Below are 27,550 nucleotides of genomic sequence, written 5' to 3' on the forward strand. Positions count from 1 at the left end.
TTGAATTGAGTGAATATGATGAGGGGTGCCCTGGAAGGGGAGAGGGCTAAGCAGAGGTTATCCAGAGGGGGATAAGGGGAAGAAGGGGGAGCATGGGAGAGAAGAAGCGAGATGGCAGCAGGCAGAAGGGGTGGGTGAGACTTCAGGCCAATTATGCAGACAGGCCTGCCGACTGCATTTCACAAGTTGGGAATGGTCCTCAGGAATGTCCCCTAATTCAATTCATAGAATCATAGAAATCTCATAGTTGGAAGAAATCTTGAGAGATCATTTAGCCCAATCTGAATCTGAACAGGAATCACTTCTAAGCATAGCCAGCATATAATCATCTAGCCTCCACTTGAGGATATACAAAAGTGGGGAACTCAGTCCTGTGATAAGGGACTAATGAGTGAAAGCCCAGCATAGGCGATCCCCATCATGAATGTCAGAGCATGCACATGTTATTCTATGACTTTTTCTAGTCTGCTTACCACAGGAAGAATGACTTTTCAATTACCCAAGCAAGCATACAGAAGACCTCAAAGACTTGACCTTATTCTCATTCCCTGCCTATCTGGAGGCATCATTAACTGCTGTGAACCTCTGGATGGAAAGGGCTGCAATGATCTACTCCCCACCTGGGTTGACCTGACACCATGTGCATATGACCCTGCTGTGGCTTCTGACCTTGTGTCTGTCCTCTCCTGCCTTCAGTCCTCAGCAAAACAAGCAGTAAAAATGTGCAGAAATATTTGTAGCAGCTCTTTTTGATGTTGCAATGATTGGGAAAAGGAGGGGGTGAACCAGTTATGGCATATAAATGTGATGGAAAACCATTCTGTAAGAAATGATGAAAGGGATGGTTTTTAGAGAAACCTAGGAAGATTTATATAAACCGATATAAAGTGAAGTTAGCAGAACCGGGAGAATGATGTATACAGTAACAGCGACATTGCAAAGACAATTTGACAGACTTAGGAACTTTGATTAATGCCATGACCAACCACAGTTGTAGAGAATTTATGATGAAATATGCTATCTACATCCTGATGGAAAGGTGATGAATTCAGGGAACAAACTGAGGCATGGTTTTTTTTGTTTGTTTGTTTGTTTTGGTTTTTTGGACACAGCCAGTAAATTTGTTTTCCTTAACTATACATGTTTATAACAGGGATTTTGTTTTTCTTTCTCAGTTGGGGAGAGGGGGGGATTTAAGAAGGAGAAAAGGTGGATTTTGGTTGATTGAAAAAAATTTATTTAAGAAAAAGCTAATTGATATTAAATGGTTAAAAAGAATTGGGGTGCTAATCAACGACAGCTAATAGGTGAGGGGGGTGGGAGGTGGGTAACACACCCAGAATGGAGGTTTGAGCCAATGTCTGTTGAGAAAGATACCCTAATCCTTTGGAAGTTCCTCCTGGAAAGAACCCTGAGAGGGGAGGATGTAGCCGGGTTCTAGCCTGGGGCTGGAGCTGGGTGGAAAAGAAGCATTCATTAAATAGCTACTAAGTGTCAGGGACTGTGATAAGAACTTTACAAATGTGATCTCATTTAATTCTCAGCAACCCTGTGAGGTAGGTGCTATTATTATCCTCATTTTATAGATAGGGAAACTGAGGCAGGCTGAGATAAATGACTTGACCAGAGCACAACTGGTGCCTGAGGGCAGATTTTAACTCAAATCTTCCTGACTCCAGGCCCAGAGTTCTATCTACTGTAGTACCTACCTAACCACCTTGAGCACACCAGCTATGGTAATAAATAGTGGAGCTAGAATTTGAATTCCTCTCGCTTGTCCAAACCCAGTATTCTTTCCACCATTCTGCTTCTTTTAGTTCTCCCTTCCCCCAAATCTTAAACGCTGTCAGTTCCTTCTTCCTATGACAAGTTCTTTATCCCCTGACCATCTTGGACAGTCCTCTCCTCCTGGGCACACTTTGGCTTTTTAATATTGTCTCAAAATCGTAGGATCCAGAACTGTGTACCATATCCCAGTTGTGGTCTGCCAAGGCAAAGAGGGCAAGGTGGAAGGGAATAAGTATTTATATAGCACCTACTGTGTACCAGGCAACAGAAAGCCCAGTTCCTTCCAACCCTTGGGGAGGAAGTTCACCTTGGGGTGGGGGCAGGGGGGAGATAAAACTCACCTATCTGAAAGGACTAACAAAGCAGAAACGGGAAATGAATGATAAACGCTGGAATAATGCTACATGAGATCAGAGCCAGGATACATAGCTTTGAGCAGTTTTCTGTCCCACTCTTTCCTTTCCTACTCCCACCAGCACCTCTCCAGCCAAGCCTCTTCTACTTTCCTGGCCCTTCCTGGACTGTGCCCCAGTCTACAGGCAGGGCAGTGTCTACATCTTGCTTTTTATCTGCCTATTTCTGGCTTCTGATTCCTTGTTCTTGATGACATCTATAGCCCAATTGGTCCTCTGTCATTCCAGTTATACTGGTGACAGGAGTGAGTGTTTCTTGTACCAGTCTGCCCCACCCACCTTCTGCCACCTCTCAGGCCTGAACTCTGTATTTAGGTATGGACTCCTGGTCTGTGTCTGTGTTGGCCTATGTCTATGACCATGTTGGTCCATCAGGATTCAGTGGCCATGTCTCAGGCATGGGCTCCATTCATGTCCTAGGCCCAGGTACTTGTGTTCAAATACTAATTACATTATGATAGCTTGGACTCTTATCTACATCTGTCCCTCTGGAGCTGAGTTCTGTGTCTGTTTTCCTGGACTAGGACCCTATACCTGTACCCCTGTTCCTGAGTCCTCTGTCTGGACCTGGGCTCCACGTATATCTCCTGGGCTGGAGTTCTTGTCTGTCAATCGTCCAGCAAGTGTTTATTATGTACCCATGCCAGTCATGGAATCCTTGTCTATGCTCCTTGACCTAAAATCAGTGTCTGTGTTCCAGGCATAGTCTCTGTGTGGTAGGAACAATATTTGGTATGTAGGCTAGGCTTATTAAAAAGTATTGAAATCATCCTTGAGAGTTAGTTGGCCAAGGGGACCAAGGTTTGGGCCATTGACATACAACGTACAAAAGCCAGCCTATGAAAAGGCAGGAATTACTTTCATTCTTTACCAATGCCAAAATGGCCAACCCAAAGGCCGGGAAATGAATCCATGCTGTGTCTTCACTAAGTATCCCTTCTTTGTCATGGCTAAGTAAAATGCTTTTGTTAACTTGGCCTAGGAGGGTCTCACTTTGTTCCAGTTTTGAACATGGAGAACCAGACTGCCCCTTACTAGGTCTAATATACTGTGTAACACTGTCTTTAATAGATCCGGATTCCATGTTCATTCGTCTAAGTCTAGACTCAGGGTTTATATACAGACCTTAGTTCCATATCTGTTCTCCTGGGCCTAGACTCTGTGTTTAAATTCTGTGCTCCTGGCTTTAGACAAGAAAGACCCAGGGCAAAAATCATGCTATCATAAAAGTATAATTCCATTGCTCTCCCTATTATTTCTTCCATATTGTATGTCCCTCAAATCTTCCAGTGCCCTAATGCGTCCTTTTTGTCTATCCAGAACCTCCCACTACCACACTAACTTAAACCTGTCTTTCCTAGGTTAGCCAGGGTTCAGCCTTATGGTTCTCTCAGTTCAGCTCATTTTATTGAGTTTTTACTGCATCCTCACAAGTACGTATTTGCTATAGAATCTTAATCACTGCAATAAATTGAAACTGGGACTCAGTTTCTTCCTCAATAAAATGATGAAATTGATCCCTAAGATCCTTCTTGTCTCTGATAATAAGAAATGTTGAGTGGGGGATATCTGGAAAGACACTGAAGGGAGATCCCTTTGGGCAAGATTAATTCAACAAGTTACTGCAAGATATACAAAAGTTAGCTAGGACCTGGTTCCTGCCTTCATGGAACTTATATTCTCATGAGATTAGAGCTAGGGGAGACTTCAGCTGTAATATAGTCCAACTCCTTCTTTTTACTTGAAATGTATGCTTTCCATGCAAATACAGTTTGTTTCTCTCAGGGACTGTATTGCTGGACCTGGAGGCTGTGGCTTCCAGTGGCTCCATGGGATACTCTGCCACCAGGTGGCACTGAAAGCATGAGCTACCATGCTATTTGTACATATGCCAACTGCACATGTACACGCCAATCCACTTGCTGTCACTCCTAGGGAGGTATACAGGCCTTGTTAATACCTAATGAACAGCAGAGATGTGTTCTCAACTGATAACCTAATCAAGATTTATCTTCTTGACACTTGCTTTAAATGGACTGGAATGATTTGATCAGAGCAGCAGAGCTAGAGCTTGTATCTAGGTCTCTGTGGGCTCCTGGTTTAATGTTCTTTCAACTACCCCAGACACCATGTACTGGCAAAAGAAAAGCCCTGAGTCTCTTAATCTTAGTATGTTCTATGTCAGCCTCCAAATAATGTCTGTGGGTTAAGGGGTGTTAGCAAGTTGGAGGGAAGGACAAAGGTAGATAAAGTATTATAAGGGTGTGTTGGGTTGGGAGGGGTTTTCATATATTGCAAGGACCTTGGATACGTATAGAATGTGCAGTGCTAGAGGCCCCTAATGCCAGCAACAGCAATGCCAAAGGTCTGCCTGGATGCAGCTATGGCAACCTCAACATTGTTCCAATTACAGTCTTATGTCCCTGTTAAGTCTCTCTCTGGGTTCAAAAAGGCAGTCTAGGAAATGCCCTGGAAAATTATTAAAATTCCAGAAAGTCTCTTTCTTATCTGTTCACCACCCACCCCAGGCTGGACTGAGGAAAATCTCCTCTCTTTAGGTTAGTTACCTCCACCTCAATCTTGAATTGCTAGCTTAGAGGCTTGCATTAAAATAATTGTAAATGTCATCTATTTTATTTTATTTTAGGATTTGAATTTTTTGAAAGTATAAATGCATGTGCCAAGTATAAATTTAAGCTTAAATTATATGTAAATTTATATAAGTTTATATAAAATTTCTATTAGAATATGTTTGTGTATAATTTATGTGAAATTATATAAAATTTATATAAAATCTATAAATTATAAATTACAGTTTAAATTAGAAATTTAAATATAATGAAAAATTATAAATATGAATAAAATTCTATAAAATATCTTATTTGAAAGTATAAATATGGGTGCTCTTTTAAATATTAAGGAGGTTTGATAAGAAAGAGCCTTGGGCTGTGTGTGTATCAGGACACAAGTTTTGAGCCTAGCCCTAGCACTAATAATTATAAGTAAACAAGTTTTTGCTGGCTAAATACAGCACCAGATTACTCAGGCTTTGCTGCTGAAAGATATACTTAATAAAAACAGGAATTTGATCTAGCTGGGCGAACACTAATCTTGTCTCCTTCACCTGCCTTTTAGTCTGGCTCAAATTCATTTATAGCTAAGATAGAGAGGATCTGAGAATTGCACGAGATTTTATGAACCCTAAACTAGATCTGTAACTGAAGGATTTGATCTCTGGCCCATTCATAGGGGTTATAAAGGAAAAACCTGACCTTAGTCTAGGAGCTCACAGTTTGACTTTTGTTAGCTGGCTGTGGGGGCTAACAGTTTTAATCACTTGGTCCTATAGAACTTAAACTGACATGTCTGAACTGGCCCTGAAGAGATGATCACGTTAACAAAGAGCAGGCAGTGCAATAAAATGACCAGAAAACATTAAGGGTCCTATAATGTTAGAGGTGTAAGTTATCCCTTCACATATGTTGCCACATATTCCTCATACGTTCTCATTCTTTCTACTAATGGCACATATATCTGTGCAATAGTGTACCCTCCATTTATAAAGGAAATGTTCCGTTGCATATCATCTTATTTTATTACATCTTCTGTTTCATCAAATGCCTTTTGCTTTGCACTAATTGTGTTCTCTGGGGAACTAGGAAAGAGTAGACATATCCATGGGGGCTTATGGAACCACAGAGTACCTTAAACATGGAGCAGCTATTCTGGAGATACCAGTTGTGAAAGCAAGATGCCACAGGCACTAGGTAATTGTTATTGTCTTTTGTTTTTGAAGAGGACCAGGGACATCGCAGTGATGTCTTAACTTGTGCATGAGTTGAATTGAAGTGAGGCAGAACAGCACAAAGTAATCAGCCTCACTCTGTCTTCCAGAGACATCAAAGTCCAGTGAAAAGACAAGTCGGGATGACTGGTGATGGCCTGGGGTGCAGTGAATGACCTTGGTGGCTTTGATGTCTGACCAAACTCTAAGCACTCCACATGACCTGCATCAGCTGCCTTCATGGCTATTGGAACGAATTGTTCTCATCTGCCCATTCCACCCCAGGAAGTCTTCATATGGTTGGGATAAACACATCCCCCCAACTCACAGAAGGGTTTCAGGCCTATCGCTTACCCTCAACCTGGTGTAGCCCATCTACCAAGACGGCTTACCAGGCTGGGATGCTACCATGCTACAGCTTCCTAGAGCCACAGGTGAGAATTTAGTGTCAGGTGGACACCAAAGGTGAATGAACAGGCCTTATGCTAGAGGTGCTAGTCTTCCTTGAACACCAATACACCCCTAAGTGCTAGGTAATAATAATAGCTCATTTTAAAAAAATACATTTTTATGGATAGTTTCTGTTTTTATGTCACTTATATTTATTTCATGATTTCATTATATTCCCTACCAGAAACTACCCCTTATAACAAAGAAAGAAAAGGAAGAAAAAACAATTCAGCAAAACTAACCAATACGTTAAAAGACTGAGAAGGGGGAAGTTAACCTAAAGAGAGATTTTACCCAGTTCAATCTTGGGTAGGTGGTAAATAGGTTAGAAAGAGAATTTCTGGAAATTTAATAATTTTCCTGGGCATTTCCTCCACTGCCTTTTGAACCCAGAGAGACCTAACAAGGACAATAGACTATTACTAGAGCGGTGTTGAGGTTGCCATAGTTACATACATGCACACCTTTGGCATTGTTGTTTGCTGGCATTTAGCCTTCTATGGCATCAGGAGGCTCCTAGCACTGCACATTCTATACATATCCAAGGTCCTTGCAATATGAGAACCCCTCTTCACCCCCAACCTTCCTGCCCCAACACACCCTTGTAATATTTTATCCACCTCTGTCCTTCCCTCCAATCTGATAATACCCCTTAACCCACAGACAGACATAGCACATACTCAGATTAAGAGACTCAAGGATTTTCTTTTGCCAGTACATGGTGTCTGGGTATTTGAAAGAACATTAAGCCAGGAGTCATCAGAAATATTTTGTTCTTTAGTTTCTTCCATAGAATGTATATCAGTGATGTAAGTACTGTGCCCTCCATGGGCACAGCTTCCAATCTCCCCAGTCTTTTCATCCTGTACAATTCTTAGCTGGTTCTTACCCTCCAGAGAGGAATCACTGAATATTCTAGAGAACGTCTAGCTCAGGGATTTTCAGCCTGACGTTCATGAATTTGGTTTAAAAAAAGTTTTTTATAATTCTATTTTAATGTAACTGGTTTCCTTTGTAATCTGATGAATTTTACTTTATGAATTTAAGGACATGATTTCAATAAGGGGTCCACAAATTTCTCCAAACTGCCAGAGTGCTTGTCCATGACACACACAAAAAATCAAGAACCTCTAAGTCTTTGTTACATTTCATCTGTCCCGATGGAGCACTGTGACTGACCATCTGTTATCCCTCACTCTCACAGCATGACCATCTCACCCCCTTTTTTGATCATGTTTCCTCAAAGATTTCGCTATTGCTATTTCTAGCTTGTGAGTCATCATTGGAAATGTGCGACAGAATCAGCCTAACATGCATCTTTCCATTGCCCTTTAGGTCATCAACAACTTTGATTCCTCCAAGATGGTGTTCTTAGCTGCAGAACAAAAGAGTACCCCTAGGAGAACATTGTCACTAAAAAAGATGAGTCTTTGCACTGGGGAGCAGATTAGAATTGTTAAAAGCACACAGTTTCCAAAGTATAATCCAACCTGCTCTCTTCCTCCTACTCAATTCTGGGCCAATTCATTGTGTGTCCAGAGTTACTGTCCCAAATGTATGTATTAATGCATTAAATCAATGGTCTGGACAATAAGCATTTTTCTTCTGTTTGCCTTCCCTTGTATGGACTGTTAGCCCAGTTATTGTAAGAAGAAATCAGGAGCTCAAGGTAGCTAGATGGTGCAGTGGATCTCAGAGCACTGGCTCTGGAATCAGGAGGACCTGAGTTTAAATCGGACCTCAGACATTAACTAGCTATGTGACCCTGGGCAAATTATTTAACCCCTAGTTGCCTCAAAAAAAAAAAAAAGAGAAAGAAAGGAAGGAAAAGAAAAAGAAAACAATCATGGGCTTTATTGAGAAGGCCTTGTAATATTCAGGGGCTTGATATACCCTGTTCACTATCATCTACAATGAGGAGCTTCTAGAGGACTCCTCCATTTGGACTTTACACAAGACATCTTCCCATGACATTGGCAAACACCTTTGGAAAGTATCCATCAATCTAATATTACAAATCAGAGGATTGTTGAATGGAATTATTTCTGTTGCATTTATCAAGGTGTTTTGTATGATTATAATATGTGTAAAGAGTGTATACAAACAGGGGGAGCCTGGTCAGGGTTGACAAGGTTAAAGAAGGCGTGTTTTGTTCTGGCATTGAAAATGTTTTCCTAAAGAAGGTATAAACATACCCACTGACAGCACATTTGAGACAGTTGTGGCTCTGATAACTTTTCCTTGATAGGATAGCACTTTTTCCCCAGATTCTCACTGGTGCATGGACCCAAATCATTGAGGACGATTTATTGAGTCATAACTAGTCATACAACTGAGTCAAACCTTGCAATTGGCCTCTGAACTAAGCTTCTTTCATCTAACAGTCAAGGAATGTCTGAATCATGTGGCATATAAATATGATGAGGACTTATGTGCAATGAGAAATGAGGAAAAGGATAACTTCCAAAAGTCATAGAAAGATTTCTATGAACTGATGCAGAGTGAAGGGGCCAGAATCATGATAAGAATTTATTTGTAAAATTCAATTCTATTTTATTTCAGTTCCAGATTGTCTCTCTCTCCCTCCCCTTCCTTCTTCCCCTACCTATTGGGAAGGCAAGAAATATAAAATTCATTACAAATATGAAGTCATACAAAACAAATCCAGGAGAACAATGTATAGAATGACAACAACTCTATACAAATAAAGGCTGTAAGAACTATGATTGATACAATGACCATTTGTGATTTCAGAGGATAAATGATGAAACACTATTTATTATGGAGAGGTCATGGATTTAAGGTATAGAATGAGACGAATATTTTTGCATATGCTGGTGGGAATTTGTTTTGCTTGACTATACATATTTATCATAAGAAATTTGGTTTTTTCTTTTTTATGAGTTAAGGGTGGGAAGGAAAGAAAATATATTTCTTTTCAGTTAATGTATCAATTGGTTTTGGTTAACTGGTTGTTGTTGTTACAAGGGGAGGCTCACTGAAGTTGGGGGGAAAAGAGAGGTCAGGAAGGGGTTGGAAACCAGAAATGACTGTGATATAAAATCAAAAATCAATAGAAGGGAAGGCAAGGCAAAGCAAGGCAAGGGAAGAGCCTGGAAGGGAAAGGAAGGGAAAAGAAGAGAAGAGAAGGGAAAGGAAAACAAGGAAAGAAAAAAAGGGAAGGAAAAACAAGGTAAGGGAGAGGAAAGCAAGGCAAGGAAAAGGAAACACAGAGTTGGCAGGGACACAAGGGACACAGAAGGGAAACACTCAAACTGGTTACCTTGAAGGAATTCTATGAGGCTCCATGGACTTCCCAGGAAAACATATGGTCCCAGGAGAAGAGAAACCATAGAGTTGGCAATGGAAGAATGGAGGCATTTCTGGACGTGGGCTCTTGGACATAGAGGGGGACCTCCTGGATGCTGTAGAATTCCTGGACCAAGCTTCCAGGACACAGAATTTCATGGACAATTCTTAAGTTCTGGACCAACTCGAAGAATTCTAGGACCAAGCAAGAACCAGAGACAAAGAACAGCAGACAGAGCCTGTCTGTGAAGAAACAAAATTAGACGTGGCCCTTTATTAGTGCCATGAGTTGTATGGTCTCACCTTCAGAGGCTGCACTAAGTGTGCAATCATCTGCAAACAGAAAATCATACACCAACACTCCCTCCATTTTGGTCTTGGCTTGCAGCTTTTTCAAGTTGAAGAATTTACCATCAGTGCAGTAGCTGACTATGATGCCATGTTCATCCTCAGTGAAAGCATTTGACAGCATGGCTGAAAACATTATGCTAAAAAGCCCTGTTTCACTCCATTGGTGACTAGGAAAGCACAAGAACTTCATTATCTAGAACCCAGACAAGCATGCCATCATGAAGCTGACGTACAATACTGATGAACTTCTCTGGGCAAACAAATTTTGACATAATTTTCCGTAAGCCCTCACAACTAATAGTATCAAAGGCCTTGGTCAGATCCACAAACATTGTGTACAGACCTCTCTTCTGCTCCTGGCACTTCTTCTGGAGTTCTCGGGCAGCAAACCACATATCCACTGTTCCTCAGCCCTTTCTGAAATCACTCTGGCTGTCAGGTAAATTATCATCTTCCAGGTGAAGAATCAGAGGATGAAGAGAGAAACACTCCCTTCTCTCCCCGCCATTGTCACAAGACAATCTATTTCCTTAGCCTTTATAGAGATGGACAATGGACACATCCTTAAAATTCTGGGGGATAACCTTCTCTTGCCATATAAGCTGGAAAATTTCAGTTAGCTTTTGTATGAGCTTTTCTAAACCTCAGTTGCAATAGAATCAGCACCAGGTGCTTTGCCACATGAAAGAAGCCTAATGGCACACAAAACCTTTTCTTCAGCTGGAACTTCAGCTGGGGAGGGATTGACTTCAAGTTCAGGTAAACAGTCAGTGACCTCAGCATTGATTGATGATGGTCTGTTGAGAACACTATGGAAATGTTCAGCCCACCTCTCTAGGATCATGTCTTTATTGCTAATCAATGTGGTTCCATCAGCACTGAGTAGTTGAGAAGTACCATAGGTCTTTGGCCCGTAAATAGCCTTCAGGGAATCATAAAAGCGCTTTGGATTGTTACTATTAGCCTCAGAAGCTGAGATGCAACAAAGTATGGATCAATTCTCTGATGCCTGTGCTCATTTTAGCCTAACAATTAACACCAAGAAAACACAGGTGCTCCATCAGCCACCATCACACCATCCGTACGTAGAACCATAGGTTACAACAAATGGAGAAGTTTTGAATGCTGTGGATAAATTCACTTACCATGGTAGTGTACTTTCCAGGGATGTACACGTTGACAATGAGGTTGATTCACACATTTCCAGAGCTAGCTCAGTGTTTGGGAGGCCTTGAAAGAAAGTATGGGAGAGAAGAGGTATTAGACTGACTACCAAACTGAAGGTCTACAGAGCTGTTGTGCTGACCTCATTGTCATATGCCTGTGAAACCCTGGACAGCATACCAGCACCATGCCAGGAAACGGAATCGCTTCCATTTGAATTGTCTTAGGAAGATTCTGAGGATCACCTGGCAGGATAAGGTACCAGACACTGAGGTCTTTATTTGAACTAAACTGCCAAGCATTCCAACTCCGTTTCAGAGAGCTCAACTGTCATAGGCTGGCCACATTCAAATGCAAAACATACACTTGCCAAAAAAGGTTATTTTATGGAGAACTCACACAGGTCAGGCATTCACATGGTGGTCAGAAGAAGCTATACAAGGACACTCTCAAGGTCTCTCTTAAGAACTTTGGAATTGATCGTGTGACATGTGAGACACTGGCACAAGACCACTTAGCATGGTGTGCCCTTATCAGAGAAGGTGCTATGGTCCATGAGCAAAGCAGAATTGAATAGCTCAAAAGAAATACAAGATGCACAAATTTAGAGAATCCACCCCAAGTGTTCACACAGACTATTTGTGCCAGATCTGTGGTAGAGTGTTCTGAGCTTGTATTGGTCTGATCAACCCTAGTTGAAACTTGACTCTAGCATAGAGTCAAAATAGCATATTTTTTTCGGTTCTCTTGGAGAATGAAGGACCAAAACCTTTGGACTATGGTCTAAACAGTTCTGGGGAAGGTTAACTCTCTAGTGTTCCCAGGTGCTTTCTCCTGTTGGGGTGACTTCAACCCCAAGGTAATAAGAACTGTAAGTATAGAGGACTTTATTGATCCCTTGGAGAGATTGGATTCAACAGAGAGGTAACCATTTATGGAGTCCTTTGAGTTTTTTATTTTGCCAGTAAAATAAAACTTGATGTATTGTTAGTTTGAGAATTTTCATGGGAACTGAGGGCCCTTTCACCTTTTCTAGAAACCTAAGCATAAGCCAAATTCTGATATTACCAGTGAAAGCATTGGGTGAGGGCTTTAGCCAAAGAGACTGATCTGTGAGTCCCAAAATTTAATACAATTCTTCTAAATCCTGTAGGTCTGGGCCACAGGTGTATCATTAAGGAACCACTGATAGGCCACCACAGGGGCTGGGGGCTGCTATGCTCACTCCCTATCCAATACCCCAGGCATGTGATTTGGAACAGGTTCAGTCCTGCTTCTAATGAGAGAGGTTAAAGGGCTCCCTTTCCCCACACTCTTTGGTTTGTTTATGTCCACCCCCACTCCTAATCCGGATGGTCTGAGCAGTGGTTTGAACAGCTCAGCTCCCACTGATTATTAAATTTCCAGCATGAGCATTTATGTCAGAAATTAGCAAGCACTACAAATCATGACTTGATTTGTGGTTTTGTAGATTATTTAGGCTTAAGAACGTGATAGAAAAAATGCTAATAATGCAGATTAAACTTTAAAAATGGGTCCTGTGTACATATTTTTTTTCCTGGAAAGCTAGTTGTTAAACATTATCCAATACACCCCTACCCCAACTCAAGCACCTTTGGGGGTGATTTTATTTATGGCTTGTGTCTAGGGCCTCCCTCAAAAGGAGGAATAAAAAATTCCTATATATTAATATCATATATTCATATGATATTATTATATGTGAATCTTTAATTCTTCTATTAAAATATTCATACGCCCACACACCCACACACATATATATCACTTGTAAGTCAGGTAATTTATTCCTACACACCCAAAAAAATTCCAAACATAAAAGACTCATAGACACATATTAATAAAATAGGATTTAGTGACTTAATTTACAACTACTGTTACAGGCTGCTGAGAAGCTGATCAGACGCCTCATCAAGTGGGCATTTTAACATTTCACCTCTGTTGGGTCCTATTCGAACAACTCTGGATGCTTGACTGTGGTTCCTTCTCTTATTGGGGATCATTTATTCCAACATGGAAGCTTTCCTTACTACTTACTACTTACTACTCTCCAGTAGATGTTGTCAGATTTTTTTCAACATGGTAATTAGTTTTGTTGAGTTTTTATTGTCTTCTTTTTTATTCTTTAATTTCTTTATTGTTTTTTCTCCCTACCAACTACCACAATGCTGCCCATGAGCTGATAGCCCTGCCAGTGCTTCTGTCTCTGTTAGCTTTGTTCTTTACTACATTTAGGAAGGGGAGATTAGAGAGTGTTACAACCTTGTGAACTTTGAAAGATCAGGAGAGCAAGCCGCCAGAATTCCAGAAATCAAAGTTCATACTGAGATTTGCTGGAAGCTAGGTGATAAAGAGCGAGGTACTGAGTAATAGGACTTGACCCTTATCCAGTGGCTATTGCATTTTAAAGTGAACTTGGTGGAAGCAATATTATCTAGAAATAGTGTTAGGTGTGAGTCCACTCTCCCCAGGTACTGAGATTGGTACCCCAGATATTTTGCAGCAATGTAACTTCTGTTCTTGTTTTATCTTAGCAGCAAATATCCCTTTATAAATGCTAATTAATGTCAATTAATTAAATTTGACTGAGTTATTAATCACTGGCAACTAGTGATGGGGGAAACATACCAGAATGGGGACTTGAGCCAATAGCATTAGAGAAGAAATATCTTAATCCCTCAGGGGTATCCTAAAACCCCTGAGGAAGGGAAAGATATAGGCAGCTTTGCTCTGGGAGAGTGAGTCCAGAGTTATTGCGACATTTTATTTTTTCTGTCATTTTTTTCAAACATTTTACTTTTTCCAATTACATGTGAAACTTTTTTAACGTGTTTTTTTTTTAATCTTGAGTTCCAAATTCTATCTCTCCCTTCCCTCCTCCGTCATTGAGAAAGTAATCAATTTGATATAGGTTATACATGTGCAATCATGAAAAACATATTTCCATTATGTTGTGAAAGAAAATATAGACAAAAAAACTCAAAACAAGAAAAATAAAGTTTTTTTAAAAAGCATGCTTCAATCTGCATTCAGATCCCATCAGTTCTTTTCCCGAAGGTAGATAGCATTTTTTCATTATTAGTCCTTTGAATTGTCTTGGATGATTGTACTGCTGAGAACAGCTAAGTCAATTACAGCTGATTATCATACAATATTGTTGTTACAGTATACAATATTCTCCTACACTGCTACATTTTTTAAAATTCTTTGTTATAAGAGATGATTCTTTGGGAGGGGGAAAGGGAGGGACGTGGGAAAAGTCTAGATATTAGAAAGAAAAACAAAAGCTATCTATAAAAAACTCTTTAATAAGGATATATTCTACAATAGAAAATTCTTTTCAAAAGCTCCCTGTTTCCTCCTCTTTTTTTTAATCGAGGATACCCTTGGATACAGCAGCAGATCACTGTGTAAGGATGAGAAATGAGGTGCATGTGTCCATAGTTATTGTTCATTTCTTTGGGGTGAGGGGAGAGTGATAATATTGTCCATTGTTTCTCCCCCCCGTCTTTTGATATCTTCCTCTCCTTGAGCTACCTTACACAATGATTCACCGATGCTTTCCCTGGATTGCCTCCAGCACAGATATTCTCAGTGTGTCTCTGGTCTGGGTCAGCCCCTCTTCTTGCTGTTTCAGTTTCTTTGTGTAGCACATGAGGGACTTGAGCTGTTGGGGTTCACCGGTCACTGAGGATGAAAATAGACTTTTATAGAAAAATGTGTTCCATCTTACGTCATGTGTTGGTCTCCTACTGAGATTTCTGGGGGACCTGGAGTAAAGCGGCATCTGGTGGGCAAAATCAATATTACACTCACTCACTCACTGCTTACTACGCAGATAACTAAGCCAGGGCCTCTTAACCTAAAGTTCATGAACTTGGTTTTTAAAAATATTTTGGTAACTGTACTCCAATATAGTTGACTTCTTTTGGAATCCTATGTATTATATTTTATGTGTTTTTTTAAAAAAATTATTCTAAGAAGGGATTCATAGACTTTAGGGGCTCAAGACAAGAAAAAGTTGGAGAACCTCTACTGATGAGTCCTAAACACCAGAGATCAGAGAAGAAGAAAAGGGTGCGTATGTTCCAAAATGTTAATAGCTGCTTTTTTTCTGTAATCACAAAGAACTAGAAAACATCTATTGAGAAATTATGCTGTATTAATGGAATGGAATGCTATTGTGCCATAAGAAATGGTGAAAAGCATGGGTTTAGACATACGTAAGAAGACTTGCATGAACTGGTGCAGGGTGAAGTAAGGGGAACCAGGAGAACAATTTATACAATAACAACAAACTCAGTAGAAACCGGCAACTTTGAAAGAATTGAGAAGTCTGATCAACATAATGGCCAGCCACCACGGACTGGTGATGAAGCACGTTTCTGCCTCTGACAGAGGGGCAGTGGACCCAGAATGCAGAATACCATGTGCATTTTCAGGCATAACCATTATGAGAATTTGTTTTACTCAACTGTGCATATTTTATACAAGGGGAAAAACAAAGCAATGGAATTGACATAGGAAGAAACTGCCATCCTGTAGGCTTCAGGAAGACACACATGAGCTGACACAGACTGATGGTGTTACAACAGCTTGAGTATCATATACCGGTGTCACAAATATAACTGAGACTCTATGGCATTAATATATATTTGGGGAAAAAGAGATAACCCAAGCCTGACACAAATCTAAATTATTCATTGTTTTCAAACTATACCTTTTGGAGTTACAGTATACCAATCCTCCCATCAATATGCATTATTGTAACTATCCCTGAAAACTAATCTTTTGTATCTTTGGCAACCAGTGTAATATACAAAACTGGAATATGTTAAAAGACAGTGACACCATGGTATAAAATGTGGTTGTTGCTAACACAATGATTTTGTGATTAATGTAGTGCAATGTTCAATTCCTTTTTGAATTTTTTAAACCCCTCCAAAGTATCAGGATATGTGCAGATGCTCAGGTCTTCTGTTCATTTTTCACAATGCATTCATGCATTGGGAATATTCAGATTTCCTAATCCCACGTCAGCCCTAACTCTGGTTTATAATAATTATAATTGAAATGGATTATCTAAAATCTTCAGTCTTCATCTTCCAACTGTTAGGTAAATGGCTTGAGTAAATAAGCCTGTGGGCACGAATTTTCCTGAATCGTAGGCCCCCGTACCTATAATGCTCATTAAAGTAATTGTGTATTGACTTGACTTAGAGCAGCAGTTCTTAACCAAGAGATCATGGGCTTGGTTTTTTTTTTTCTTCAATATTTTAATAACTACTTTTAAATATATTTGATTTCCTTTGTAATCTTATATATTTTATTTTATGAAATTAAGAAAATTATCCTGTGTAAGAGTCCATAACACAAACAGATTAAGAACTTTTTGCACTTTAGAGATTTTTGTCAAGTTCTTTTTTAATAGAATTTTTCTACTTATTCAACTTTTTCAGCATATGTTGGAATGTATGTTGCAATTATTTTCATTGGGGTCTTTTTTTGTGAAAATATTGTAAGAGTAGATGCTTAAAGAAACCACAAAATTCTATTTCTTGTTGCCCTTGGGTACAAGATGAAACCAACTCTTTTATTTGCTTCTTGTGATAGCATCATTATGTACCAGGGTTCCTCATTCCATGTCATGTGAGCGAGGCTAGTTTTATTTTTCCCCTAAAAGGCAACAAAACTGTTCTGAGGCAGCTTCCTGTAGTCTCTGAGCATGTTAACGTGGCTTCCTGGTTGTTTAAGTGCATAAAAGACTCATGCACATGAAGTCAGGGGTCTTTACACCTGGCAAATCTGTTAGCATCTGGGAGTCACCAGACCCTGCCCTGCTACCAGACCCATATTTTCAAGTGAGGGGACTGTATCTACCCCATCTAAATGCTGCAGTATCCTAGCTGAATATACTGTCAGGGCTAAGTAAAGCTCCTTTTGTTAACTGCTGAGTGACCTACTAGTGTCTCATTTTGTTCCAACATCTAATCTAAACTAAAAGGGGACTGGCTTGGGTCAGGCCCACTGCTTACTCTTCTCCAGGGAAAACCTATGAGCCAAACTTCCATTTACCTCTGGCTTTCTCTTACATTCTAATTTCATTTAGTTAGATATTTTTTTTAATTAAAGGGGCATCACTTCAGTAACTTAAAGAAGCCTATTCATTGAATGGATATATCTCACTCAAAGTGAGAATATGATAAGACCTTAGCCTGAAAGGACCAGGGTCTCCCATTGCATCCTGGGCCATCTCCAGTCCTGCTGATGAATATCTGGCCACTGGACCCAGATGGCTCAGGAGAACAAAGTGAAGTTGGTGACCTTGCACAGCCCTCCCTCACTCAAATGCAAGTCATATCATCATCTTGATGTCATGGTCCTCTTCGAGAATAAAGGACAGACACAACAATTGCAAGAATATCAATATTCATATGATTCAGTTCTTTCAGTACTATATCAATTTGTTCATCCCTATCAATCAGTCAATAAACAATCAATCAATCAACATTTATTTAGTGCCTATTATGTGCCTGGGCACTCTGCTAAACGCTAGTCAACAGGATCATGTTTAGAGCATTTTTAGCAAAATTAATATTTATGCACCATCTAAAAACTATTCTTTTCACCATCCTGTGCCTCTTTCCTGTTACTACTACCCCACAGTCATTTATGAAAGTGAAGCAGGGCTCATGGGACTGAAAGCAGGTTTTTAAACATTTTTTTGTTTTGTGGTGTTGCCATGCCCAAATAATTTATCACCTAATGGTCCTCTAACTACTGCTGATGAATTTCTTTCTACTTGGCTTGTTTTGGTTCTTACATATCAGACTTTGTATGTCACTAGAAAAATTAAAAAAAAAAACTGGGCATAGTGGTACACACACCTTGCTGTGGAGGCTAAGGCTGACAGGTCACGAGTTCAGGAGTTCTGACTGGGTGCTCACAAAAATTCACCTTCAGAATGAGCCTTTGGGAGCAAAAGACCACCAGGCTGTCTTTGGGGGGACAAATTGGCCCAGGATGGAAAAATGGAGGTTAAAGATTCCATACCAGTCAGTATTGGGAGGAGAGCCATGAATGGCTGCCGCACTTCCAGTCTGGTGAGACAAGAAGAAGGGGAAAGGGAAGGGGCTGGAGAAAAGGAAAGGGAAAAGAAACTTTACTGGAATCATAGAATCTTCTAGAGCTTGTGTTCTGTAAGCATAGGCTTTGAGAATTCAGTGTCATGAATCTCTAAAATGAAGCACCAGGCTGGGATTTTTAATATCTCCATTTATTTTGAGTGATACTTAATTATATGACCTACAGGCTCACAGAATTCCAAAATCTCACCATGGGAATATGAACCATCTAATCCAACCCGTATCTAAATAGTTTTCTGTGTTTGTCTGGGCTGTGCATCTGTTCTCCCTGCTGGATGCTGTATCTCCCACCAGTCCAGTAGCTCCAATGACATGACCAATAAGAGGAGTGGGGAAGGGGACAAAGGAGAAACAATTCCCTCCCCCACCTTATTACCCTCTGATTCAGCTGCTTCCAACTTCCAAATTTGAACTTAAATTCTTCCAAGAGCTAAATGACTTGTTTCTTTAATGTACAGGCCTAAGGGCTGTGACTAATTCTTTCAGCCAATCACAAAATTTTTCTTGGCCTTTATCCAATGGCCAAGCCTCTATAATCCTCTCAAGTTGAATAAGGGCTTCACATTTTGGGGAGGGTGAGAGTTGGTAGGAAAACTCCCTAACACCTGCTTCTGTGACTCCATCAGCTGTGAGAGCTCTTCTTCCTCTTACTCTCCTGCTTTTCTACCCTGAAGGCACCAAAGGAAACATAAGTGTGTGGCTTTTGTAGCTTCAGGAGATTAACATATACGGATTTGCCAAAAAGTTCATGCAATTTTGTGTTACTGCCAAGCCTTTGAAACAAAGGCACAGATGACTGCTTTGCGGGAAACACTCTAAAAGAAGCCTGGGAACAGATCCTTGGGAAGCCTTCCTGAGATAGTAGGGGGAGTGGGATTGCTACATCATGGGGTCTCAGGACCAAGATCTGCACAGGGGGGTGTCTGAATCATCAGAGAGACCCTCCAGTGACCAGAGGAATTTATGTGTTACCTAACAAGAAGAAACTAAGTGAACATTGTCTCTCCAAGAGTCAAGAAAGGAATGGCCACCTAGCAAATGGGAAGACAGTTTCCTTAGGTGGTTACTGCAGGTGCCTGTCAGCAAAAGGCCTTTGGGCAGGCCTGTCCCTCTGGCAGAAGTGAAATTGAAAACTTAGATCTTAACAGGAACTGGCTGCAACCACTGGGGAGCTGGGATTTCAGACCTTGCTGACGGTGTCAGGTTTACAGTCACTTGGGAGTTTTAGTATCATATCTTTTACTTTCAATTTCATTCAGTAAATGTATTCTGATCTATCATGCATAGCCCTTAAAGTTGGGAAGGTAATAAGAATCTTAATGGGGGGGGGGGGAGGTTTGAACCATTCCAGTAACATTATGATGGTATAAATAATATGCTTCTCCTTCCCTTTCCCAAAGTCTCCCAGAGGTTAACAAATCAATGAACCCCTAAAGAAGGTAAGAAAATGCCTTTTGATGTTCAGATCCCTAAATCCCCAAGGTTTTTCTTCTTTTGTCCATGCAGAGGCTTCTGGTCAGTCATTCATTCAGTTTGGGCACCAAAGGACAAAGAGAAATAGAAAGAGACGGAGGCAGAGACATTTTTTCCAGTCTCTTTTATACGATAAAAAGTGTGTAGCTACATAGTGTGGATTACTTGCGTAAGGTCAATTTAGAAAGTTGGTCAAATTGAAAAAAATTTCCCGGATATGGGATAAGGGCAAGTCATATGGAGATTTTCATGATTCTCATAATTCAGAGTGATTTTCCACTTTCCTTTTTCTCTAAACTAAATTTTGAATCTGGCTACCAAGAGCAAATAAACCTATATATCCATATAGTAATGTTAGAAAGGGAAAGGATCTCTTTGGTAAAAATTAGAGGTAAAAATTGTTTAAAAAATCAAAGGAATATATATATATGTGTGTGTGTGTGTGTGTGTGTGTGTGTACATACAGAGAGATATTTGACATTTATAAATTATAATAATATATCTATATGTGTGCAGATGTATATAAATGAATTGTGTATGTAACTGTGTATTGTAAGATGTATATGACTATGCAAGATACGTATGTTTATATGAATTGTCCCAAGGCATAGACACTTAGCTTGCAGGAAGGCATAGATAAATATATTCTGAGATTTGAACGGCCTCTGATGGTTGAAGGGGAGCCAGTATGATAGCTGACAGGTGGATGAGTCTCATGAATTTGAATGCTGGGCATTTTTTTCTCCATTTTCCAAGAGAAGAACTAGACTAGGATTATAAATTATATCCATAGGCCCCACTAAATGCTGTTGACCTAAGTGTCTAAGAGGTCCAACCAAAAAGCTACTTTCCTGATTGGTATCCCAAGGTACACCCACAGGCTTAACTCCTTCCCACTAAATGCTCCTTACACTAAATACCATCACAAATAGTGAATAGTCATTGAACCCTTTTATGCAAGCAAAATGCAAATAGAAATGGGAGAAGTTATACAGATGGGAGTGATTTGGGATCTCCGCTCCACCAAGAGATCTCACTAAAAGAGATAGTTCCCAAAGTCTCTAAGAAGCCAGCTAGAAATCACAGACATCCTGAAGAGCCAGGTTCCCCCACATGTCTGTGGCATCCAAAATCCCTCTCTTCAGAGAGATTGTGGAAAATATGTCCTGTTCTTCAAAGCTGTCAATCACAGTCCTCTACTCAGCTAGCCACAGAGTATGGAGTTAGCATTCTCTCCACCAGTTTGGAGACTCCCATATAAAATGCTCCAAGTTTTACTGAAAACATGGGTTATATGTATCGATTTATAACAATAATAATTAATTACATAATAAATATACAACTCAGACTTACACTGTACTTGGGTAGTTTGTTGGTTAATTGTTGTCCTTCATCTTCCAAGAGGACCAAAATGACATCACCACGATAAAGTAAAATTTCAGTGTGTCCAACTGTGGCTGATCATACCAATATGTGCTCCAAATGCTCTACCAAAGGTTGGGCACAAATAGTCCGTGTGAACATTTGGGGTGGATATCCCAAATTTGCACATCCTGCATTTACTTTGTGCTGTCTCAATTCTGCTTTGCTCAAAGAGCACAGCACCCTTTCTGATGTGGGCATGCCATGCTGAGCAGTCCTGTCTCCCACGTTTCACAGTCAAATCTAAAGTTCTTGAGAGAGACTTTGAGAGTGTCCTTGTATCGCTCCTTCTGGCCACCAAATGACCACTTGCCCCATGTGAGTTCTCCATAAAGTAGTCTTTTGGGCAAGTGTACATTTTGCATTAAAATAACGTGGCCAGTCCATCAGAGTTGCACTCTCTGAAGCATAGTATGAATACTTGGCAGTTCAGCTTGAGCAAGGACTTCAGTGTCTGGTACCTTATCTTGCCAGGTGATCCTCAGAATCTTCCTAAGACAGTTCAAATGGAAGTGATTCAGTTTCCTGGCATGGTTCTGGTAGACTGTCCATGTTTCACAAGCATGCAACAATGAGGTCAGCACAATGGCTCTGTAGACCTTCAGTTTGGTGGTCAGTCTAAAACCTCTTCTCTCCCAAACTTTTCTTTGGAGCTTCCCAAACACTGAGCTAGCTCTGGCAATGTGTGAATCAACCTTATTGTCAATGTGTACATCCCTGGAAAGTACACTACCAAGGTAAATAAACTTATCCACAGTATTCAAAACTTCTCAATTTGTTGTAACCTATGGTTCTACATATGGATAGTGTGGTAGTGGCTGTTGGAGCACCTGTGTTTTCTTGGTGTTAATTATTAGGCCAAAATGAGCACAGGCAGCAGAGAATTGATCCATCCTTTGTTGCATCTCAGCTAAAGAGGCTGTATTAGAGTGCACAATCATCTGGAAAAAGAAAATCAGGCACCAACACTCCCTCCACTTTGATCTTAGCCTTTTCAAATTGAAGAACTTGCCATCAGTACAGTAGTTGGCCTTAATGCCATGTTCATCCTCATTGAAAGCATTTGTCAGCATGGCTGAAAACAATACATATATACACCTACACATATATACCCACATGTATATGTACACACATGTATATATGCACACATATAGTATCTATGTGTATATACATGTGATCAAAACAACACATCTTTTCGTCCCTTTCCTTGCTTTTTTCTTTAGAGTCCATGCTGTTTCTCTCTGGTTGCAGCATCATTGCTGTCCAGGTTTCTCAGCTTGACTCCCTGCTGCTTTTAACTGCCAGGAATAATTCTTTCTTCAATCTCTTCTGCTTTCAGAAGTCTCACTCCTGGAAGCTGCTTTCTGTTCCTGTGTGCATTCATGGTGTGTGTGTGTGTGTGTGTGTGTGTGTGTGTGTGTGTGTGTGTGTGTATCCATAAACAGCTTTATATCTTTACCTCCCTGGTAGGTGCATCTTAACTCTGCCTCAAACTGATGAACTCTTGAACTATTAAATAGTTTGGCAGGCTTAGCTTTTTTTTTTTTGGTGAGGTAGTTGGGTTAAGTGACTTGTTCAGGGTCACACAGCTAGTGCTAAGTGTCTGAGGCTTAGCTTTTTAAAATCTTCCAAGGCATGGCTAAACTTTACCCAACAAATACCTACTTGCCTTTGCATCTCTATCAGAGAATTTCTTCCGACCCCATAAGGACATTGCAGGGAATAAACAGGTCTTTGCATTTTGTTAGCATACTAATACGTGATTATCTCTGTTATCTGGCTAGTGGAAAATGAAGAAGTGAAAACTGTACTATCCCACAGTTACATATATGTATATATATATATATAGAGAGAGAGAGAGAGAGAGAGAGATACAAAAAGGTAGGTACACATGTATAAATATGTATTTCATGTATTATACTACTACATATCACTTATTAGATAAATATACATATTTTATATATTTTATACACACATATATGTATATATATATACACATACATATGTACACTAACAACTGGTTAATTAATTTATTGAATGGCTTCCTTTCTATAGACCTGCAGGAAAACAAGCAGAATTCAAGAATCAGGTATAGGTTGCTCTTGCCACTACATCATCTCCACTGTTGCATGGATCACCCATCAAGTTCATCTAGTCTGTACGACTACCACGGTCATCTTGACATTTTCAACCTTAGACTAAACAAGATGAGATAGAACTTGAGCTGATTTCTAAAGCACTAGAAAATTGGGAACCCAGGCTGGCCTATTTCTACCAGGGATAGCAGAAGCAGAGGGGCCCCAGAAAGGGTCCTGCTATGCAAATATTATGATTAGAGAAGGGGACCTGGGAGCTAGAAGAGCTAGAGCTTAGAGAGTCACAGGGTGGCTTTTGTAGAGATGGCATGATGAGTCATTTCATCCTGCCCACTGACCTGCCCTTTCACCTCTAGTGCTCATGCAAGGCAAGTACTCTTGTGAATAAAAGGATTCTAGCAGCTTAAATCATTTTACAGATAAGAAAAATGAACCCCAGAGTGAGGAAGTGACTCTCCTAAGGTCAGGCAGTCTCAGGTGCAGAGCCAGGCTTCAGACTTAGATCTTGTTTTCAGATTCATTCCTTCTTCTTCTCACTTGGGTCCAATGCATGATTACCACTTATTAACTATATTATCGTAAGTAAATCATTCCTATTCTCTAGGCCTCATCTTCTCCATTTGTAAAATTAGAGTAATAATGCTGGCATTATCCATCTCATAGGGTGTTGTGACAGAAGCGCTAGAGCAGAGGTAGGGAACCTGTGGCCTCAAGGCCACATGTGGCCTTCTAGGTCCCAAGTGCAGCCATTTGACTGAGTACAAGTTTTACAGAACTAATTCTTTTAATAGGGGGATTTGTTCTATGAAGTTTTATTTGAAGGGCTGCACTTGAGGTCCTACAGGGCCACATGTGGCCTCGAGGTTGCAGGTTCTCCACCCCATGCACTAGAGAAATATGATATATTAGTATTTTCTGTCTGCTTATCACCAAAATTAACATCAATAAGTATGTGTGTGTTTGTGTATATATGTGTGTGTGTGTGTGTGTGTGTGTGTGTGTGTGTGTGTGTGCTGTATGCAATGCAGTAGTACTCTGGGAGATAGGAATTCAAAGAAGAAGAAAAGGCACAGACTCTCCCTTCAAAGAGCCCATAGTCTAAGGTGAAGGTGAAGGTAGGATCTAGAGAGAGATTCTGCCAAATACAATGAACACCACCACTACCCATGGCATATCTCAAATCCTGAAAAAGTTTGATGTTGACCACATATACATAATAGATACCAAGATCTAGAGTAAAGAATTAAGAAAGAAGGCAACTCCCTGTTGGGGGTTTTGTTGTTTTTGTTTGATTGCCCCTAGATTCCTTCCTCTACATGGAAAATAAAAAAGAATTTAGGGATTGAGAAAATGAGGGACCTCAGACTACGATAGCCTCTAGTAGTTGGTTGAAAGGGCAGTCCTAGTTTCAGAGGAACCTGAGAAGACCTCTATGAACTGATACAGAGTGAAGTCAGCAGAATCAGGAGAACATTTTATACAACGCCAACCACATCATAGGGAAAAACAGCTTTGAAAGACTTTCTAATGCTGATCAATGCAATAATGAACCACAATTCCAGGAGACTGAAGATGAAGCATGGTATTCATCTCCTGCCAAAGGGGTGATGGATTTAAAATGCAGCATGAGACAAGACATTTTTGGACATGGCCAATCTGGGATTTTGTTTTGCTGGACTATGCATATTTGTTGTAAAGGTTTTCTTCTTTCCTTTTTTTAAATTTTGCTAAGTTGAGAGGAGGAATTGGAAGGAGGGAAAAAATAAAATAAATTAATTACATTAAATCATTAAAAAAATTAAGCTAAAGTGAAGCAAATCAGTTTTTAAAAAAGAAAAGACAATCCTAAAAATTATTCCAAATGGGTAGAGTTTGGAGTAAATTAACAAGGAATTAACAAGCTTTAAATTAGGTAGAGGCTGGTTGAGATTAAAAAAACAAGATTTATTGCCTCTGGGCACTTCATAGAAGAATGGTTATTCTGTGCTATGCCTTGGGGGCAAGGCTCTCCTATTAGAAAGGAAAAGCCCAGCATAGCCAAGGCTTTTTGGACCAACATGTCCTTCTATGGCAAGGGAAGCAGGTAAGGGTTTTTCTTTAGCCCCTGCCTTTCTAAAATAGCCTTTTGGCTCTGAATTAAAGAAGATATGGCAGAGCCCACTCCTCTTCCTGTTATGAAGAAAAAGTAATACCTCTGCTGAGGACTTCTGCTAAAGCCAGAAGCTGGGAAGTTCATAAGATGAGACAGTTATACTTTGCAGTGACTGTGGCTATGAGAAACCAGGTCATACACATCATGCCCACATCCCCATGACATTCCTGCCAGAAGAGATGGAGAAGGGGGTCTGTGTCTAACTTTGGGAGACCAAGGCAATTGGTGTCAACGTCAGGGATTGGGACAGGGAGAATTGCAATCAGCACTGGGAACCGCGGGGATGATAAAGGGAACTGGAGCCCAGTATCAGAGCAATAAGCACACCCACACCAGCCCACAAAAAACCAGACTGACAAGCTCATAAGGAGGAGAGTGGCATCACCAGAAGAAATCGATAGCCCTGCAATAAAATGTAATAAAAATGTAGCCCTGGCTACATATTGCCAATATATATGCCTTCCATGGGTGTTCCCTAAATGTTTCCGGCCTTCCCACTGATAGTATGTGTAATTGTGAGAAAATATGCTCCAGGTTTAAGGAAGAAATGTGCTATTGTTACGTTTTTACCATGCTATTTTATTATATGCCTTTGTTTGAAACTAATTGGGTCCTCTAGCTAACTAATCAATGTATAGAGGTTAGGGAAGGTTTGTAAGCTGTGGGTATTTTGAGTGGATACCTTAAACCTGAGATAGCCTATCTGATGTTGAGAGGTGGGAGGTGAAAATGAGAGAGAAAACCCGTCCAAATGCTACATATAAACAGGTTAAAATTGATGTTGATAAATGCAAATGAGTGATCAAACAGAGAGGCTTGAGAAAGCCAAATGATGGCTGAAGAGAAAGAAGGTGAGAAGAAGGAAAGGAGATCAGAAATCTGTGCTTAGAATGGGGGTCTACTTGCTTGAATGCATGAGAGCATGAGAAGGTAAGAGGAATGGGTAGGTGCTAGGGTATATTTGAGTCTGACATGGAATTTTGTATTGGAAGGAAAACAGTGCTAAGATAAAATTGGAAATGTAGGTTGGAGTCACATTGTGGAGAGCCTTGAATATCAGGCTAAGGAGTTTATACTTCGTTCTATAGAAGGTTACTTTCTATTCTATAGGAAGCCATTGAAGGTCTTTGAGTATGGGAGTGACCTAGACAGAGCTGTATGATTAATCCAGCACCTGGTGAAAGAAGGATTAAAGGAAGGAGAGCCAAGCACCAGGATAAATGTGTAGGAGGCAAGTTGACCAATAGACTCTTTCTTTCCTTTTCTCTTTGTCTACACTGGCTAGTAATTGACGCAGCCAGTCTGTGGCCAGAAGCAAGAGTCAGGGGTGGTGGGACTAAGAGGTTGTTAAAGCTAAAGGGAGATTGTTGTTGCTGTGTTTGTCTTTCGCTCTTGAAGAGGACTATGACATCAAGATGATGACATGACTTGCAGTTGACTTCGATTTGAGTGAGGGATGGCCGTGCAAGGTTACCAACCTCACTTTCTTCTCGTAGAGAGATAGAAAGTTGAATAGACAGCCACATCAGGCTTCTTCAGAACTAATGCTGCACTTCTACCCATGTCCACCAGGTGGAAAAAGAGAGCTACCAACCACTGAGAATATTCTCAACCATGTTGCAGTTTAGTGCATTTATCATTGATCCACTATGCAAAGAAATTGAGGAAAGATGCAGTCCCTGAATTCTAGAAGCTTCACAGGGGCAACTCAATAGCACAGAGCACTGGCTCTGAAGTCAGAAGGAACTGAGTTAAAATCTGACCTCAGACACTTACTAGCTGTGTAACCCTGGGCAAGTCACTTAACCCTGATTGCCTTAAAAAAAAAAAAAGCTTTGTGGCCTAGTAGAGAGATATGACACATATACAATTAAGAATAATATAAAACAATGTGTGATTTGTGCGTTAGAAACCTGCAAACAAAGTATTATGTGAGGTCTGAAGGAAGAAAGATGTGAGGGAATTAGGAAAGTCTTCCTATATAGCAG

General features: G+C 40.3%; 1 long non-coding RNA gene across 4 annotated transcripts in view; it reads left to right on the plus strand.

Annotated features, from left to right (window-relative positions):
- LOC140500220 (uncharacterized) overlaps positions 1 to 23,127 on the plus strand; it is a 68,839-nt gene extending 45,712 nt beyond the window's left edge. The window contains exons 4-6 of one of the 4 annotated variants that reach the window (XR_011965663.1): positions 5,861 to 5,968; positions 6,096 to 6,419; positions 7,771 to 23,127. This is a non-coding gene — a long non-coding RNA (uncharacterized lncRNA). The other 3 variants (XR_011965662.1, XR_011965664.1, XR_011965661.1) reach the window with 3 other exon arrangements.
- Positions 23,128 to 27,550: the final 4,423 nt, after the last annotated feature.

The sequence above is a fragment of the Notamacropus eugenii genome, chromosome 1 (genome assembly GCF_028372415.1).
Source record: "Notamacropus eugenii isolate mMacEug1 chromosome 1, mMacEug1.pri_v2, whole genome shotgun sequence".
In the NCBI taxonomy this organism is placed as follows: domain Eukaryota; kingdom Metazoa; phylum Chordata; class Mammalia; order Diprotodontia; family Macropodidae; genus Notamacropus; species Notamacropus eugenii.